The sequence below is a fragment of the Lepidochelys kempii genome, chromosome 11, assembly GCF_965140265.1.
Source record: "Lepidochelys kempii isolate rLepKem1 chromosome 11, rLepKem1.hap2, whole genome shotgun sequence".
Lineage (NCBI taxonomy): Eukaryota > Metazoa > Chordata > Testudines > Cheloniidae > Lepidochelys > Lepidochelys kempii.
The window spans coordinates 77,849,383-77,865,231 of record NC_133266.1 but is presented as its reverse complement, the minus strand read 5'-3'; positions in this window follow the sequence as shown (position 1 = coordinate 77,865,231).

Sequence of the window (15,849 nt, the reverse complement as noted above, 5' to 3'; positions counted from 1 at the left end):
GAGGCCTCATCTGGAGTAGTGTGTCCAGTTTTGAGCCCCACACTACAAGAAGGATGTGGATAAATTGGAGAGAGTCCAGCAAAGGGCAACAAAAATTATTAGGGGTCTGGAACACATGAGTTATGAGGAGAGGCTGAGGGAACTGGGATTGTTTAGTCTGCAGAAGAGAAGAATGAGGGGGGATTTGATAGCTGCTTTCAACTACCTGAGAGGTGGTTCCAGAGAGGATGGTTCTAGACTATTCTCAATGGTAGAAGAGGACAGGACAAGGAGTAATGGTCTCAAGTTGCAGTGGGGGAGGTTTAGGTTGGATATTAGGAAAAACTTTTTCACTAGGAGGGTGGTGAAGCACTGGAATGCGTTATCTAGGGAGGTGTTGGAATCTCCTTCCTTAGAAGTTTTTAAGGTGAGGCTTGACAAAGCCCTGGCTGGGATGATTTAACTGGGGATCGGTCCTGCTTTGAGCAGGGGGTAGGACTAGATGACCTCCTGAGGTCCCTTCCAACCCTGATATTCTATGATTCTATGATCTCCGTCTCCTTTTCCTGCACCCTTCTCCTGTCCGCTCTTTCCTTCTCCCTACAGTCTGAACTATTCACCCTCCAGGCCTTCTGTTCATGGTCTGACGCAGCGCTGGCTTGTAGGATCTCGCTGCCCATGTCATCCCACGTCCTCTTCTTCCTCTTCCTTACCTGGCTCAGGTGTTCTGCGGGTGGGGAGGGGGAACCCCTCAAGGCTGCAAAGGCAGCAACAACAGATGAAATCCACGGAGGTACCACAGGCAGCCTAGTCACAACAGAGAGTGAAAGTTAAGATTCAAAACTCCCCCCTTCCCTTGCTCCCCTAGAGTGTTAAACAAGACCGGCTGATTGCCATGTCTGCTCTGGAGTGCCAGCTGTGGTGAGTCTTGCACGCCGGGGTGAGGGAAACGAGGAGGGAATCGATCGGTTGCATGAAACCATTACGTGTAGGGCACTGGCCCTGAATACTGGGGGTTTCTTGTGTACGGTGGTTTGTAGGGTTCCCTTGTTGAAGCTGAGCGTGGTGTCCAGGAAGCTGATGCTGGTCTGGGAGTGTTCCAGAGAGTTTGATGGATGGGTGGTGGTGGAAATCTGAGGGGATTTAAGCCGCCTGTCCTGAGGACGAAAATATCGTTGATGTATCTCAGATATATAAGTGGTTTACTGGTGCACTTGCCAGAAATCCTTCCTCAGGGTGGCCCACGCTGCTGTGAGGTGATGCTGTGACCTCCTGGAGGGGCCTCTTTGTTGCCAGGATGCTCACGGGGGATAGATACAGAGCTGCCAGGGCAGCGCTGTGCAGGGTTGTGCCAGCTCTAAACTACCAGAGGACTTGTCTGCACTAGCGTGGGTGTGCCGGACAAATCTGAGCTAACCTCAGAGCAACTCGTGGGAAAATCTCTGCATCTCCAGAGCCCAAGCACCCACCCAGGGCATTAACCTTGGCCCGCTCTGGACATGTGAAAACACCTCTTGGCGCTGGGGCTTAGTTTTCCCACAGGTGCCCAACAGTAAACGCCCTGGGAGGCTGTGACCGTGCTCCTATGGCTGGGAAGAGGAGAGGGACTAGCTGTTATTATTACACAGTTGGGAGGCAGTCAGATCCTGCTGCAATGCAGTATTTAGACAGACCAACCAGGGTGGCGCAGCAGAAGAGCTGCAAATCCCCATGTAGGAGCCAAGCCTTCCCATAAACCCCTCTCTGCCTACGTTGGCCACGGGCCAGTCTCGCTCAATGCGGCTGGGGAAAGCACTGGAGAATATATTCCTGCTTCTCCTTGCACATGAGGCCCCGTCTCCCGCTCCCCTCGGAACTTACTGCCGTTCTATGATGGCCAGGGAACAGGGGTGGCATGGCAGCAGCTGCTTGTGTGTCAGAGCCCAGCTGCGTAAGAAGTGATGGCAGACAAGCAGCCCCGCACACCAGGGTAGCTCCAGGACCCCTAAGAAGTCTTGGGATATATTTCATAACAGCCTTTTACTGCCGCAAAGAGTTCCTGGAGCACAATATGGTGACACCAAATGCCTGTCCCTTGGTGGCCAGTGTGGTACTAAGCCACTAAGCAGCTGTCCCAGCTGGGTACTGCAGTGAGCATGGCTTCCTCCTCCTTCTGGCATGGTGCATTTCTCCCCCACACAATCATAGATGCTGGCACAGATCTGCTCTCTGTCCTGGATGACCCCCCACAGTGCTATGATCTCTCCTTATAGGGCATATATGGGGTCCCATCCCAGAACCATGGGGTCCTTGCAGTCATCACAGTCCGGAACAAAGAATGAAAAAGAGGGGAGCAACAGGAGACGCAGACAGACTGTGAGGACAATGTCTGTTGTCCTGTCAATGACAGCAAAGGTATTTGTATCCTGGGCCTTTCCAAGAAATGTCATGGGCATTCCCCTGTGCCAGGGCAACCTGCCACCGAGATCCAGGAAGAGGCCACCTTGTCTTATCTCCCAGCCCAGTATGCAAAACAGGCTTGTGTTTCTTTTACCTTTTCCTCCAGGTAACTCCTTGGTCTGCTTCACACCCTGTTGTACCTTCTAGGCCTGGGCTGAGATCCCATGCAGCGCCTGGAGGAGGTGCCGCAGGCCAGGGGCAGGGAGCTATGGTGACTTTAAGCCACAGTTCCATGCTCCCAGTCCTGGGAAGCTCCGGGGGGTGGATGGGCCCCCAGTGTAACTTAGGCTGGCCCCCAGGGGTGTCTTTGAGCAGCCTCTCCTGGCTGCCCCCTGGAATCTCTGCAGCCCTGCCCCAGCATGTCCCTGAGGCTGCAACTTGCAGGGGGTCCTTGGAGGGCAGGCTTACGGCTGTCTCTGCAGTGCCGACACTCAGGGAATCCTCCCCCGGCTGGATGAGGGCTTGCAGGGCCCCCGTCTGTCACTCTCGCCCACGCACCCTCCCGCAGTGGGTCTGGGAGGGGGTTTCCGACCTTGGGGAAAGGGGGTTGCAGTGCAGTGCAGCCTCTGGCTGGACGGCACTTACCTCAGGCAGCTCCCGGTCTGCGGTGCAGAGGGGCTAAGGCAGGCTCCCTGCCTGCCCTGGCCCCGGGCTGCTCCCAGAAGTCCAGGCCCTAGGCAGAGGCAAGTAGCTCTGTGAGGTGCGCGCTGCCGACGCCCCCCCAGACGCCGCCCCCAGAACTCCCATTGGCCGCAGTTCCCGGCCAATGGGAACGGTGGAGCCAGTGTTGGGGGTGGGGGCAGTGCACCAAGCTTCCCTGATCACCCCTGTGCCTAAGGGCCACAGGGACATGCTGGCTGCTCCCGGGGAGCCGCGCGGACCCAGGGCAGGCAGGGATCCTGCCTTAGCTCCGCTGCGCCCCACCAGACTTTTAATGGCCCAGTCAGCAGTGCTGACCGGAGCTGCCAGGTTCCCTTTTCAACCGGGTGTTCTGGTCCAAAACTGGACATCTGGCAACCCTACTGCCCTACCGCCTGCCTCAGTGTTTGCCAGGGGGGTGGGCAGGTCTGAGTCACAGTGTGGTCGGGTGCCCTCCAGCAGGGGGTGCTGAGGTGCTGCAGGGAGTCGGCTCAGGTGCCTTGGCTACCCCTCGTGCAGTGCCAGCCGCTGCTTTCTGCACCGTGGCCTTCTCCCCAGTCGGGCCCCGTGCCGGGCCAATCCTGACTGACGCTGGCCCATGCATTGTGCGGAGACCATCCAGGCACCTTCCCCCCTCATGGCCGAGCTGGATACTTGCCCCGGAAAATGCTGTCCCACGCTGGTCTTCCCGGCTGGAGCGGCTCGGTAAAGGTGCTCTGGCCGCAGGCCTCCATGAGAGGTAGAGCTCTCTTGCACACACTCCTTGCACACACTGAGCTCCACCCTGCAGATGGATCACGAGTCTCTATGTCCCTTTGCTTTAACTGTACCCGGCTAGCCTGTGAGCAAAGCCCCCAGCCCCACCCCTTCCATGCACCGCCCCTCTGCTGGAGCCCCGAGCCCCGCCCCACCCCAGCCACCGGCCCCTGCCTCAGGGCAGCCCCCCCCGCCCCCCCGCGCAGCTTCAGAGCGGCCCCAGCCTCTCCAACAATTGTAGGCCCCCACCAATAAACGCCAAGGAGGGCTGCAAGGCTAGGGACTCCTTTTCCTGTTCATTCGCCACTCTCCTTCCTGCTCTCGCGCCCTGTGCTTTCCCACTCTCAGAGCAGTTTGCTTAGGTATAGAATCACAGAATATCAGGGTGGGAAGGGACCTCAAGAGGTTCTAGTCCAATCCCCTGCTCAAAGCAGGACCAATCCCCAACTAAATCATCCCAGCCAGGGCTTTGTCAAGCCAGGCCTTAAAAACCTCAAAGAAAGGAGATTCCACCACTTCCCTAGGTAACACATTCCAGTGCTTCACCACCCTCCTAGTGAAATAGTGTTTCCTAATATCCAACCTAGACCTCCCCCACTGCAACTTGAGACCATTACTCCTCGTTCTGTCATCTGCCACCACGGAGAATAGTCTAGAACCATCCTCTTTGGAACCCCCTTTCAGGTAGTTGAAAGCAGCTATCAAATCCCCCCTCATTCTTCTCTTCTGCAGACTAAATAATCCCAGTTCCCTCAGCCTCTCCTCGTAAATCATGTGCTCCAACCCCCTAATAATTTTTGTTGCCGTCTGCTGGACTCTTTCCAATTTTTCCACATCCTTCTTGTTGACTTATATCCAGCTTCTCGTCCACTGTAACCCCTAGGTCCTTTTCTGCAGAACTGCTGCCAAGCCACTCGGTTCCTAGTCTGTAGCAGTGCATGAGATTCTTCCGTCCTAAGTGCAGGACTCTGCGCTTGTCCTTGTTGAACCTCATCAGATTTCTTTTGGTCCAATCTAATTTGTCTAGGTCCCTCTGTATCCTATCCCTACCCTCCAGCGTATCTACCACTCCTCCCAGTTTAGTGTCATCTGAAAACTTGCCGAGTGTGCAATCCACACCATCCTCCAGATCATTAATAAAGATATTGAACAAAACCGGCTCCAGGACCAATCCTTGGGGCACTACGCTTGATACCGGCTGCCAACTAGACATGGAGCCATTGATCACTACCCACTGAGCCTGATGATCTAGCCAGCTTTCTATCCACCTTATAGTCCATTCATCCAGCCCATACTTCTTTAACTTGCTGGCAAGAATACTGTGGGAGACCATATCAAAAGCTTTGCTAAAGTCAAGGAATAACATGTCCACTACTTTCCCCTCATCCACAGAGCCAGTTATCTCGTCATAGAAGGCGATTAGATTAGTCAGGCTTGACTTGCCCTTGGTGAATCCATGCTGACTGTTCCTGATCACTTTCCCCTCCTCTAAGTGCTTCAGAATTGGTTACTTGAGGACCTGCTCCATGATTTTTCCAGGGATTGAGGTGAGGCTGACTGGCCTGTAGTTCCCAGGATCCTCCTTCTTCCCTTTTTAAAAGATGGGCACTACATTAGCCTTTTTCCAGTCGTCCGGGACTTCCCCCAATTGCCATGAGTTTTCAAAGATAATGGCCAATGGCTCTGCAATCACATCTGCCAACTCCTTTAGCACTCTCGGATGCAGCGCATCCGGCCCCAAGGACCTGTGCTCATCCAGCTTTTCTAAATAGTCCTGAACCACTTCTTCTTCCACAGTGGGCTGGTCACCTCCTCCCCATGCTGTGCTGCCCAGTATAGCAGTCTGGGAGCTGACCTTCTTCGTGAAGACAGAGGCAAAAACAGCATTGAGTACATTAGCTTTTTCCACATCCTCTGTCACCAGGTTGCCTCCCTCATTCAGTAAGGGGCCCATGCTTTCCTTGACCTTCTTCTTGTTGCTAACATACCTGTAGAAACCCTTCTCGTTACTCTTAACATCTCTTGCTAGCTGCACCTCCAGGTGTGATTTGGCCTTCCTGATTTCACTGCTGCATGTCTGAGCAATATTTTTATACTCCTCCCTGGTCATTTGTCCAACCTCCCACTTCTTGTAATCTTCTTTTTTGTGTTTAAGATCAGCAAGGATTTCACTGTTAAGCCAAGCTGGTCACCTGCCATATTTACTATTCTTTCTACACATTGGGATGATTTGTTCCTGCACCCTCAATAAGGATTCTTTAAAATACAGCCAGCTCTCCTGCACTCCTTTCCCCTTCATGTTATTCTCCCAGGGGATCCTGCCCATCAGTTCCCTGCAGGAGTCAAAGTCTGCTTTTCTGAAGTCCAGGGTCCGTATTCTGCTGTTCTCCTTTCTTCCCTGTGTCAGGATCCTGAACGCGACCATCTCATGGTCACTGCCTCCCAGGTTCCCATCCACTTTTGCTTCCCCTACTAATTCTTCCTGGTTTGTGAGCAGCAGATCAAGAAGAGCTCGGCCCCTAGTTGGTTCCTCCAGCACTTGCACCAGGAAATTGTCCCCTACACTTTCCAAAAACTTCCTGGATTGTCTGTGCAGCGCTGTATTGCTCTCTCAGCAGATATCAGAGTGATTGAAGTCTCCCATGAGAACCAGGTCCTGCGATCTAGTAACTTCTGTGAGTTGCCAGAAGAAAGCCTTGTCCACCTCATCCCCCTAGTCTGGTGGTCTATAGCAGACTCCCACCACGACATCACCCTTGTTGCTCACACTTCTAAACATTATCCAGAGACTCTCAGGTTTTTCTGCAGTTTCATACTTGAGCTCTGAGCAGTCATACTGCTCCCTTACATACAGTGCAACTCCCCCACCTTTTCTGCCCTGCCTGTCCTTCCTGAACAGTTTATATCCATCCATGACAGTGCTCCAGTCATGTGAGTTATCCCACCAAGTCTGTTATTCCAATCATATCATAATTCCTTGACTGTGCCAGGACTTCCAGTTCTCCCTGCTTGTTTCCCAGGTTTCTTGCATTTGTGTATAGGCACTTAAGATATCTCACTGATCATCCCGCTTTCTTAGTATGAGGCAGGAGCCCTCCCCTCTTGCGCTTTCCTGCTCATGCTTCCTCCCAGTATCCCACATCCCCACTTACCTCAGGGCTTTGGTCTCCTTCCCCCGTTGAATCTAGTTTAAAGCCCTCCTCACTAGGTTAGCCAGCCTGCTTGCAAAGATGCTCTTCCCGCTCTTCATTAGGTGGAGCCCGTCTCTGCCTAGCAATCCTTCTTCTTGGAACACCATCCCATGGTCAAAGAATCCAAAACCTTCTCTCTGACACCACCTGCGTAGCCTTCCACAATTCGACGGTCTCTACCCAGGCCTTTTCCTTCCACGGGGAGGATGGACGAGAACACCACTTGCACCTCAAACTCCTTTATCCTTTTTCCCAGAGCCATGTAGTCCGCAGTGATCTGCTCAAGGTCATTCTTGGCAGTATCATTGGTGCCCACATGGAGAAGCAGGAAGGGGTAGCGATCTGAGGGCTTGATGAGTCTCGGCAGTCTTTCCGTCACATCGTGAATCCTAGCTCCTGGCAAACAGCAGACTTCTCGGTTTTCCTGGTCGGGGCGGCAGATAGATGACTCAGTCCCCATGAGGAGAGAGTCCCTGACCACCACCACCCACCTCCTCCTCTTGGGAGTGGTGGTCTTGGAACCCCCAACCCTAGAATAGTGCATCTCATGCCTTCCAATCGGCGGAGTCTCCTTCTGTTCCCTTCCCTCAGACGTATCATTTAGTCCACTCTCCACATTAGTACCTCTGGAGAGAACATGAAAACGGTTGCTTACCTGTATCTGTGTTGCTGGTACATGGATACTCCCCTTTCTTCTTCTGGAGGTCACAGCTGCCAAATTTCTTCACCGTCCTCCTGTCCCCGCTGTGCAGCCTGCTCTGAATCTTCAGAACGTTGTGCGCGTAGAAGCCTATCCTGACGTCTGTCCAGGAAATCTTCATTTTCTCTTATGCAACGCAGGGTCGATACCTGTTGCTCCAGACCTTGAACCTTCTCTTCCAATATGGAGACCAGCTTGCACTTGATACAGACAAAGTCGCTTCTGTCCTGTGGAAGAAAGACAAACATGGCACATCCAGTGCAGGTCACAACAGCTGATTGTTCACCATCCATATTACCTTCCTTCTATGAGCTTCCTCAGCTGTTGCAGGAACTACTCAGAGAAGCCTGCATGAGGAATACCTCAGTGGGCTCTCCCCAGGCGAACTCCGTCTGTTAGCCGCTCTGCTGTTCGCCGCTTAGCTGGTTCGCAACTGGCTGCCTTTTTGTAATGATCAGGCCCACTCAAGGCCCACCTGGAACAAAACACTCCCAATCCACACTTTTCAAACTATCAAGCACAGGGTCAAACAGACTGTCCCCGCAACAGACACTCAGCTACTCACCAGCCCAGTCCCCCTCAAGGAAGGCTGTGTTAATAGGGCTAATCCCCTTGCAACAGGGGGGGCCCGTCCTGGGCTATACACCACACTGCCTGCCGCAGGCCAGGGTGCAGTTTGGGAAGAAATTCCTAGTTTTTATTTCGGCAGCACTTAGCACAGGGGGCCCCCGATCCCTGACTGGGGCCCCGGGTGCTGCTGTAAGGGAAATAATCCAGCAGAAGGCGCACAGGCAGCCTGATCTGCCCTCCCTCTGCTCGGACCTCTGCTCCTCCAGCGCTTGGGAGTGGGTCATTTAAGGCACTCTGTGCCCTGCTGGTGGTGAGGGTGAGCTGCTTAAGAGTCACACCCGGGAAGAGCTTGTTATCCAGCCCGACCCAGGTGCCCAGGGGAGCCGTGTGGAGCAGCCTTGGGGCTGCGGCTGGTGGGAGGGGCAGAGGGCCGAGGCAGGCTCCTTTGGGGGTGCAGCCTGTTTGTAGCTAGAGCCATGCGTGTAGCTGAAGAAGAGGCCTGCGATGCCATGCGGTTACAAATCAGCGAGTGAGCGCACCGGGGCGTTGCCATCTCACAGTCCGTCCCAGCAGACACAAGTGCCTTGCTGCTTCTTTTCACGTGGTTTTGCCCTGTTGGTCCTGACACTTGAGCTGAGTCAGACCCATTCACACACCCCCAGGAACTGTTCTGGCTCCCGACCAACCTGCCTGGGGAGCAGCCAAATAATCAGGCTGTGTGATTTGGGCTTCATCGTGCCCCCGGTAAAGGGAGCGGCACAGTCTGCGGGGGAGGAAAGCAGCGAGGAAATGGCCATGGATGGATGAGATTCCCCTGGACCAGGTGTGTGGGAGAAAGGCAGCAGCATATCAGACAGGGAGATCTCGCCTTCCTTCCGTCCGCCCACCCCCTAGATAAGTGGGGAACACATCCCCGGCACAGTCCCAGGCAGGGCAGCCTGGAATGGCAGCTCCTGCCCTGTTTACATGGAGTCCAGCCATTCCCCAGCCAGTTATGCAGGCAGCTGCTGTCAAACACAGGCCTCTTCCCCACTCCTGTCAGCATGAATGAAGAGACCCAGATTTCTCATGGCTCTGTCCTCTGCTTTCTAATCCAAGGCTGAGCAGCTCTGAAGGGCAGGTGCGCTGCCCTGCCCGACAGCATCTGCCTCAGGGGATCTTGTGGGCTGCTGTCACTGAGCCTTTCACAGCAGCTTCACCCTAGACACGGCAGCCCCTGACCCTCGAGGGGTGCAGCGGGCTCGGCGCTCAGTCTGTCCACATTTCTTCAGGAGATACCTGCAGGACAGGCAGGCCTTGGAGTCACCCCCCAGGGCCTTTCCTTTCTGCAAACAGGCTCCAATCAGAGCAAAGAGCAAGGCCCATGGCCTACGGGGACCTGATCCCCCTTCCCTTCAAACGCCCCAGCAGGCGGCCGGAGGGAACACACAGAAAACCCCGAACACATATTTTCCACTGCAGCTCCCCTTGGCTCCTGCGGTGAGGTACAGCTGGTTCAAGACAGCTAGTGAGGGACGGTGCTGGGCCGGCATCGTATGCCCAGCTCTGCCAACGCACTTCGACCCTAGCCCTCGGAGCAGTTCCCTGCCACAGCTGGGCCTCTCCGGTCACGAGGAGGGAGCTGGGCTGCGTGAGGGTTGTGTGATGAGACACACACCACCCGCAGCACAGCGGAGGTGCACCAAGCTAGTCCTGATGCCCTCCCGGAGGCCCTGGTTGAAGCCCATTTGCATGAGGTGACGGGCCTGAGATTAGGGGGCTGACCCTCAGCCTCAGAGCCCTGCTGTTGTGGTTGCTGCCCAGAGAGGGTTTCCAGCAGCCAGTGCTCTCGGCGGCCACATGTCACCGGGCACCACCCGTTCTGCTTTGGAGACGGGTCCTGGGAGAGCTGAGCTGGCTGCGGCACTATGGGTGGGACAGGGAGACGGTTCTGGAAGTAGGAATTTGTAAGGGCCCTATCGAAACACATGGAAAAGGCTCCCATGAGTCCTTGCAACTGTTCCAAGAACTACCCTTGGGGGCCCCGAGGGGGAGCACACACCGGTATCTGCATTGTTGGTACATGAGAGCAGGCGTTGCATTCTGCACCCCTCGCTGGGGGCAGTAACTCACGCCCCAGCAGTGTGGGCATGTCCCTCCGACAGGAGTGCCAGCGGGTAGCCAGCAGCCGCTGAGGAGCCCCGTTACATCCCTGCGTTTTCTACCCGTACTGCCAGACCCTGCGGGGGAGGTTGCGGGGGAGCAGCCTCTGGGCAGGTGAGCGGGGAGTGGTTTCCTCTGTGAATGGATGACAAAATGTCTTTTTGCTTCTTCTTATATTTCCCCAACCTCATTGTTTTGTCCCTCATAGACAGAATGACCCCTGGCTTCTCCTCCTGGGGTGCTTCCCCTAAGGTCTCTTCCTATACTCCTGTTTGTTCTGTATGCAAATGGACTTCCATTGTGTTGGCTTAGAATGCTTAACTTACATGTGACAGAGAGACAAACTTTTTAGCTCCTGTCATGAAGAAACCTGTTTATCAGCTCTGCCTGCAACATGTTCTGACACATACATTTAATCTATATAAACAACTTCCTACATCTCATCCATCCAGACATCTTGCAATGATTATGAAGATCAATATGAGATAAGCTTTAATAGTTGTTGTGAGAGCAACCTGTATCTTTATGTTCACAGGTGTGACAGAGTGTACGCTTATGTTCACTACTTTTACAAGACTACGATAAATTTTGTACAAAGTGTGCCTTGTGAGGTAACATTTGAAAACTCATAATCTACTGAACATTATTGTCTTGGTAAAATGTGTGTAGCAACATTGTGTAGATCACTGCAGACTATGTGGATCTGGGAAAAAGGATAAAAGAGTTTGGGGTGCAAGTGGTGTTCTCATCCATCCTCCCTGTTGAAGGAAAAGGCCTGAGCAACTACTGTCGAATCCTGAAAGTAAATGCATGGCTATGTAGGTGGTGCAGGCAAGAGGGCATTGGTTACTTCGACAATGAGTTGATGTTCCAGGAAAGAGGAGTGCTGGGATGTTCCAGGAAAGAGGAGTACTGGGAAGAGCATCTTTGGCCATCATCTGACTAACCTGATAAGGAAAGCTTTAAACTAGATCTTATCGGAGATGGTGACAAAAAGACAGCCAATGCGCATCTAGGCTCAAGTAATGACCCTGCATTTCTCCAGATTACTTATCAGAATGCCATGTGGGACTGTGTCAAAAGCCTTGGTGAAGTCCAGGTATATTATGTCCACTGCATTCCCCTATCCACCAAACCAGTTACCCTGCCAAAGAAGGAAAGCAAGCTGGGTTGACATGATTTGTTCTTGATAAATCCATGCTGGCTGCTAGTGATCACCCTTCATCCTCCAGGTATTTGCAAACTGAATGTTTTATACATTGCTCAAGTAGCTTCCTAGGTATCAAGGTTAGGCTGACTGGTCTATAGTTCCCTGGCTCTTCCTTGTCCCCCTTTTCAAAGATGAGCTCGACGTTAGCCCTTCTCCAGTCTTCTGGGACCTCTCCTGGCATCCAGGAGTTTCTAAATATTATTGCAAGTGACTCCGAGATTTCTTCAGCTAATTTCTTCAGTACCCTGGGGTGAATAGCATCCAGCCCCGCTCACTTGAATTCATTTAAATTGGTTGGAAGATCTCTGACGTGTTCTTTACTTATTCTAACCTGCATCCGTTTCCCTTTATTGTCTATGGTAACTTCACTAGTCATTCAGTCACATGTTATCGTGAGAAAACTGAAGCAAAGTAGGCATTGAGCAGCTCTGCCTTCTTATCATCTTCCATTACCAGCTCACCTTCTCCATTGAGCAGCAGACCCACACCATCCCTGATCTTTCTTTTTTGTCTGACAAATTTGAAGAAACCCTTCGTATTGTCTCCAACATTTCTTACCAGCTGTAACTCATTCTTTGCCTTGCCTTGCCTGATTTTGTCCTACACTCTCATGCTATATAATTCCTTGAAGACACGCTCCTCTTTCCATTTCCTGTATCACAAGCACCAGCTTTCCAATGTGCTAGGGGGGTGATCAACCCCCGGCTCTGCCCCAAGCCCCAGCCCCACTCCACCCCTTTCCCCAAGTCCCTGCCGCATCCTGCCTCTTCACACTCCTTTCCGCCCCCTCCCCCAGCACTCCGCACCCTCGCTCCTTCCTCCTTCTCCCCCCCCCCAACATAGACTCCTGCACACTGCGAAACAGCTGATCGCGGTGGGTGGGAGGCGCAGGGAGAGAGGGGGAAGCACTGATTGGCGGGGCATGCCGGCAGCCGGCAGGCGCTGGGGGGGAAGAGGGGAGCTGATAGGGGGATCGCCAGTGGGTGCTCAGCACCCACTACTTCTTCCCTGTGGGTGCTCCAGCCCCTGGACACCATCCACCAGTTGAGGCCTAATCAGCGCGGAGTACAGCCACCCCAGGAGCATTTAATTTCAGAAAGGGCTCCAGCCCCGGATCACCCACAGAGTCGGCGCCTATGTCCTGTAGGGGTCCCTCTTGGGTTTTCGATAGCTAAAACGCTCCTTGTGCAGCCACATGGGCCTCCTTCTTATCTTTCCTAAGCTTTGGAGAGCTTGATGGTGAGCCTCTAGCATTGCATCTTTTAAGAGCTGCCAGCCCCCTTTGACTCCTTTTCTTCCTAATTGGGTTTTCCACGGGAGCTGGCCTACCATTTCTCTGAGTCAGCTGAAATCAGTCTTTCTGAAGTCCTTGTTTTGCTGTTCTCATGTCTTCCTTTCCGTGGGATCTTAAATTCTATCAGATCATAGAATCATAGCCTCATAGACTCATACGTCTGGAGGGGACCTCAGGAGGTCATCTAGTCCAGTCCCCTGCACTCCTGGCAGGACTAAGTATTATCTAGACCATCCCTGACAGGTGTTTCTCCAGCCTGCTCTTAAAAATCCCCAATGGCGGAGATTCCACAACCTCCCTCGGCAATTTATTCCAGTGCTTAACCACCCTGACAGTTAGGAAATTTTTCCTAATGTCCAACCTAAACCGCCCTTGCTGCAATTTAGGCCCATTGATTTTTGTCTTGTCCTCAGAGGTTAAGAAGAACAATTTTTCTCCTTCCTCCTTGTAACAATCTTTTATGTGCTTGAAAACTGTTCTCATGTCCCCGCTCAGTCGTCTCTTCTCCAGACTAAACAAACCCAGTTTTTTCAACATTCCCTCAGAGGTCATGTTTCTAGACATTTTATCATTTTTGTTGCCCTTCTCTGGACCTTCTCCAATTTGTCCACATCTTTAGTGAAATGTGACACCCAGAACTGGACACAATACTCCAGCTGAGGCCTAATCAGCATGGAGTACAGCCACCATGGTAGCATTTAATTTCAGAAAGGGCACCTGCACAAAAATGAGGAAGTTAAACAGAAATTAAAAAGTACAGCACCAAAATTAATCCCTGTAAGCCACATGGAAACTTTTTAAAGACACCATAATAGAGGCTCAATTTAAATGTATACCCCAAATTAAAAAATAAAACAGTAAGAGGACCAAATATGTTCCACTGTGGCTAAACAACAAAGTAAAAGAAGCAGTGAGAGGCAAAAAGCCTTCCTTTAAAAAGTGGAAGTTAAATCCCATTGAGGAAAATAGAAAGGAGCATAAACTCTGGCAAGTGAAGTGTAAAAACACAATTAGGAAGGCCAAAAAGGAATTTGAAGCACAGCTAGCTAAAGACTCAAAAAGCAAAAGCAAAAACTTTTTAAAGTACATCAGAAGCAGGAAGCCTGCTAAACAACCAATGGGACCATTAGAGGATAGAGATGCTAAAGGAGCACTTGAGGACGATAAGGTCATTGTGGAAAAATTAAATGAATTCTTTGCACCGGGCTTCACAGCTGAGGATGTGAGGGAGATTCCCAAACCTGAGCCATTCTTTTTAGGTGACAAATCTGAGGAACTGTGTCAGATTGAGGTGCCATTAGAGGAGGTTTTGGAACAAATTGATAAACTAAACAGTAATAAGTCACCAGGATCAGGTGGAAGTTCTGAAGGAACTCAAATGTGAAATTGCAGAACTGCTAATAATGGTACGTAACCTGTCACTTAAATCAGCCTCTGTACCAGATAACTGGAAGATAGCTAATGTGGCATCATTTTTTTTAAAAGGCTCCAGAGGTGATCCTGGCAATTACAGGCTGGTAAGCCTGACTTCAGTAGCCCGCAAATTGGTCAAAACTATAGTAAAGACCACAATTATCAGACACACAGATGAATACAATTTGTTGGGGAAGAGTCAACATGGTTTTTGTAAGGGGAAATCATGCCTCACCAATCTACTAGAATTCTTTGAGGGGTCAATAAACCTGTGGAGAACAGTGATCCAGTATATATAGTGTACTTAGATTTTCAGAAAGTCTTTGACAAGGTCTCTCACCAAAGGCTCTTAAGCAAAGTAAGCAGTCATGGGATAAGAGGGAAGGTCCTCTCATGGATCAGTAGCTGGTTAAAATATAGGAAACAAATTATAAGAATAAATAGTCCGTTTTCAGAATAGTGGTGTCCCCCAGGATCTGTACTGGGACCAGTGCTGTTCAACATGTTAATAAAAGATCTGGAAAAAGGGGTAAACAGTGAAGTGGAAAATTTGCAGATGATATAAAGCTACTCAAGATAGTTAAGTCCAAAGCAGACTGCAAAGAGTTACATAGAGATCTCACAAAACTGGGTGACTGGGCAACAAAGTGGCAGATGAAATTCAATGTTGATAAATGAAAAGTAATGTACATTGGAAAACATAATCCCTACTGTACATATAAAATGATGGGATCTAAATTAGCTGACTCAAGAAAGAGATCTTGGAATCACTGTGATTAGTTCTCTGAAAACACCCACTCAATATGCAGTGACAGTCAAAAAAGCGAACAGAATGTTAGGAATCCTTAAGAAAGGGATCGATAAGCAGACAGAAAATATCATATTGCCTCTGTATAAATCCATGGTACGCCCACATCTTGAATACTGTGTACAGATGTGGTCACCCCATCTCAAAAAAGATATATTGGAATTGGAAAAGGTCCAGAAAAGGGCAACAAAAATGATTGGGGGGTATGGAACAGCTTCCATATGAGGAGAGATTAATAAGACCAAGACTTTTCAGCTTGGAAAAGAGGTGACTAAGGGGGGATATGATAAAAGTCTATAAAATCATGACTGTTGTGAAGAAAGCAAATAAGGAAGTGTTGTTTACTCCTTCTCATAACACAAGAACTAGGGGTCATCAAATGAAATTAATAGGCAGCAGACTTAAAACAAACTAAAGGAAGTATTTCTTCACACAACACTCAGTTAACCTGTGGAACTATTTGCCAGAGGATGTTGTGAAGGCCAAGACTATAACAGGGTTCAAAAAAGAACTAGATAAGTTTCTGGAGGACAGGTCCATCAGTGTCTATTAGCCAGGATGGGCAGGGATGGTGTCCCTAGCCTCTGTTTGCCAGAAGCTGGGATTGGGTGACAGGACATGGATCACTTGATGATTATCTGTCTGTTCATTCCCTCTGAAGCACCTGGCCTGATCACTGTCGGAAGACGGGATACTGAGCTAGATGGA